At 39.1% G+C, this 4,376-nt stretch overlaps 1 pseudogene; it reads left to right on the top strand.

The window, feature by feature from the left end:
• The first annotated feature begins 1,781 nt into the window (after nt 1-1,781).
• Nucleotides 1,782-2,249, top strand: LOC102876260 (annotated as a pseudogene).
• Nucleotides 2,250-4,376: the final 2,127 nt, after the last annotated feature.

Raw genomic sequence — 4,376 nt, 5'->3', positions numbered from 1 at the left:
GGATATTTTTGTTTCAAATTTGAAAATCAGTTGTTTCTGGGGTTCACTCAGTCTCAGTGGCTTCAGAAAGTCTGAATTCTAAGAGAATTTGAAGTTCTGCGTATTTCCCCCCTTTTAATTGAGATTTTCTATAGAATCTTTAAGCAAAAGTTAAGTAATGGTAGCTAGGCACCATTCAGTAATCTGTTAACAAGAGGAAAGAGGCAGTTATTCATGGAGATAAGTAACCACACATTCTATTGCCCTTTTCTATTTCTGATATTCCTTCCTCTACTGCTCTAGCCTAGTAAAGATAGACTGTTGTTCTTTAGATGATCACTTGGAAGCTTTTTAAGACTCCTAGCAGTTCTTCAACAAATGACACTGACAAAACGACATCTTCCCACAGAAAGCTGAAATAGGACCTGCATTTCACACCATACACAAAAATCAACCCAATGTAGATCAGAAGTCTACGGTTAAAGCCCCAAACCGTAAGGATAATAAAAGACAAAGCAACAACAAAAACCAAAACAAAGAAACTGAACTGAGAGGTCCTAGTCTATGGCATAAATAGGCTTGGAAATATAGCCAGAAATGCACAACCAAGAGAAGATAAAATCAACAACTGGGATCTTCTAAAAATCAAATCCCTGTGTGCACAAAAACTTCTTCCAATAAGGTGAAAAGAAAACCTGCAGACTGAGGGAAAACATTTGGCAATAACCTAGACAAGGCTGTCCTAAAAAAAGTGTACAAAATACCATGGGACCTCCACAGCAAAAAGATTGGTACATCATTAACAAAATTGGGAAAAGACATAAAAAGGAAGTTCACAAAGGAAGACATTCAGATGGCTAATAGACACATGAAGAAATGCTTAAATCACTGGCAATAAGAGAAATGAACATCAAAATCACAATGAGATACAATCTCACCCCAATAGCAGTAGCAGAGTTTAACAGGACAGCAAGCAATAAATGTTGGAGAGGATGTGGAGAGACTGGAACTCTCATGCACTGGGATTGCAAAATGGCACAATCACTCTGGAAGGCAGTTTGACATTTCCCCAAAATGCTGAAGATAGAAATCCCATATGACCCAGCTGTTCTACTACTTTGGAAGCAGGAGTGGTAATCATTTCCTAAACAACCTGCCTCCAAAAACTCTATGAACTTTGATAAATGTCGATGGTTGTAGAGGGGCTTTAGGCCTCTTATTCATAGAGTCTCTATGAGTGTGCTCAATTCGAAGACAATCATCAACAACAACATTCCTCTACTAGAAATATACCCCAAAGAAATTAGAACCAAGACACAAACAAAGATATGTATGCCTATGTTCATAACAACATTATTCACAATAACAAGATAATGGATACAGCCCAAATACCCATCAACAAATTAATGGATAGAGAAAACATGATACACTCAGACAGTGGACTACTATGCAGCACTAAGGAACAAGGATTTCATGAAATACTCCATAATAAAGCCTAGAGAGCATTATGCCTGAGTGATCTGTAGTGGTTAAGCTAACTAAATCAGGGATTGTTTGGGTCAAGAGAAAACTGTATTACGTGCACATTGTGAAAAAACAAGGAAAGCATTCCTAAATAAATACTGAATTGTTCAACAAAATAAAAGTATGTTAGTGACTAAGTGTCAACATATTCCTGTAAAGTCAGAATATTATGCCTTATAAGTACATGCATATGTAATATGTTTCAGAGAAAATATTCTTTAGCTAACTTGAAATTACTAATAAGAATGTAGCTATAAAAAAAGGAGAGGGTCCTTCCCAAGATGGCACACTCTGTTAACATCACGAAGCTGAATCTGCCACAACTAGAAATGCTCAAGAGCCTGCTGGACCAGGAAGTGGAGTTTCCATGTATGTCCATAGCCCAGCTCAAGGTGGTACAGACCAAATATGTAGAAGCCAAGGATTACCTGAACATACTGAACAAGAGCAATGAGGGGAAATAATTACTTGTCCCACTGACAAGTTCTGTGTATGTCTCTGGGAAGCTACATGATGTGGAACATGTGCTCATTGACGTGGGAACTGGCTCCTATGTAGATAAGACAGCTGAGGGTGCCAAGGACTTCTTCAAGAGGAAGATAGACTTCCTCACCAAGCAGATGGAGAAAATCCAGTCAGCCCTGCAAGAAAAACATGCCATGAAACAGGCTGTCATGGAGATGATGAGCCAGAAGATTGAGCAACTCACGGCTCTCGGTGCATCTCAGGCTACGGCTAAGGCCTGAGCTTTTTGAGAAATGAAGCAGAGGCACCTGCTTTTAGCAGCCTTGGACTCTATGACTTGACTCCTGGTGGGTGGAGGGGTTGGTGTAAGACTTGTGACTCTTATGTTTAATGTTAATAAATGTCCCAGCTTGGGGTGGGGGAAGGAAGAGCCATTGTAACAAGCAGCATGTCCTGTGTAAATCTCATGATTCTTGCTAATACTTTTCTCTTGCTTATGTATTGGAAAACTTCTCAATAAAAGCTAAGAGGATGTGCAAATGAAGAGGACACAACCATGAGTTCCTCTCCCCTTCCCTTTGGACTAACTAGAGTCTCAAGTAGTCTTTCCATTGCCCGTCACTTCCCTTCTGGTCAGAGAAGTGCAACAGTGGACTAAGTCTCATAAGGACAAGTACTGCCTAAGACCATTATTGTAAAAAGAGAAGGATAACGAGTAAGATGTTATAAATGTTCAGAAGGGGAAAGGGTGGAGGGGGTGAAAAATGAGGAAGGGTGGAAATGACTAGGACAGCAAAGTTTAGTGGCCAGATTGGGGATGTGTGTGTGAAGGAATAAGAAAGATTCAGTAGACACTCAAAAAGACTTAGATCTTTATAGGCATACAGGCAATAGATAGATAATAGGCGCAGATCAATGTTGTTGTTATGTGTCATTGATCTAACTATGACTCATAGCAACCCTATGAACAATGGCTCTGAACCTTCCTTTAGCCGACTTTACCATCTTTGACACACCTGACCCCACTGCCAGTCACTGTGTCAATTAATCTCATCCAAAGTCGTCTTCTGCACTGACGCTTTACTCTTCTAAGCATGATGTCCTTCTCCAAGGACTAGTCTCTCCTGATGACATGTTTAAGTAGGTGAGATGGAGCTCCAACATTCTTGCCTCCAAGGAGAAAACTGGTTTCACCCTCTCTAAGACAGTCCCATTTGTTCTCTTGGCAGTTCACGATATGTTCACTACATCTCTCCAGCACAACTCAAAGGCACTAAGTCTTCTGTCATCCTTATTCATTGTCCAGTTCTCAGATGCATAGCAAATTATTGAGATGACTATGGCCTGGATTAGGTGCATCTTAAGCTCTAGATTGATATCCTTGCTCTTTAGCACTCTGGAGAGATCATTGACAGCAGATTTTCCCAGTGCAACTCATCTTTTGATTTTCTGACTGCTAGTGCCAAGATTGTCAATTGTGGATCCAAGCAAGATGAAATAATTAACAACCTCAATCCTTTCTCCATCTATCATGATGCTACCTACTGGCCCTGTGGTAAGGATCCTTGTTTTCTTGATGTTGAGATTCAATCCATATTGAAAACTGCAGTTCTTGACCTTCTTTAGCAAACGCTTCAAGTCTTCTCAGTTTTGGCAAGAATGGTTATGTCACCTGTATACCGCAGATTGTTGATGAGTCTTCCACCAATCCTGATACCACATTCATCTTCATATAAAGTGCAGCCTCCCAAATGATCTGTTCCACATATAGATTGAAAAGGTGTGGAGGAAGGATGCATCTCGACTCCTTTCTTGATTTTGAACTGTGCTCCTTTACTCTGGACAACAGCTTCCTGGTCTCGTATAGGAGTCACATGAGCACAGCCAAATATTCCGGGATTCTCATTCTTCTCAACACTAGCCATAATTTGTTGTGATTCACACAGTTATAATGCCTTTCATAATGGATAAGACACAAATAAACATACTTTTGGTACTCTCTAAGCCATGATCCACCTAATATCCACAATGATATCCCTAGTGCAACATCCTCTTCTAAATCCAACTTGCATTTCTGGTAGTTCTTTGTTGATTACTGTTCTAGTCATTTTATGATAATCGTAAGTTAGATTTTACTTGCATGTCTATACTAGTGAAATTGTTCTATAATTTCCACATTATGTTGTATCACCTTTTTTGGGAATGGGAATAAATGTGTATAAATGTATGAAACACAATGTAAATTAAAGATTGTATAAAACACAATGTACATGAATGAAACACAATGTGTATATATGATTGTATACAAACTAATAAAATAAGTATTGTGTTGTGTTTTGTATTTTTTAAAAAAGACCCTTTGAAGTAGAATCCTGTCCTTTCTTTCACTCAAGTTATTTTTGTTGTGT

The sequence above is a fragment of the Elephantulus edwardii genome, unplaced genomic scaffold (genome assembly GCF_000299155.1).
Source record: "Elephantulus edwardii isolate Elephantulus edwardi_28Jun2011 unplaced genomic scaffold, EleEdw1.0 scaffold00184, whole genome shotgun sequence".
Taxonomy (NCBI): domain Eukaryota; kingdom Metazoa; phylum Chordata; class Mammalia; order Macroscelidea; family Macroscelididae; genus Elephantulus; species Elephantulus edwardii.
This window is presented reverse-complemented; position numbering and strand designations above follow the sequence as displayed.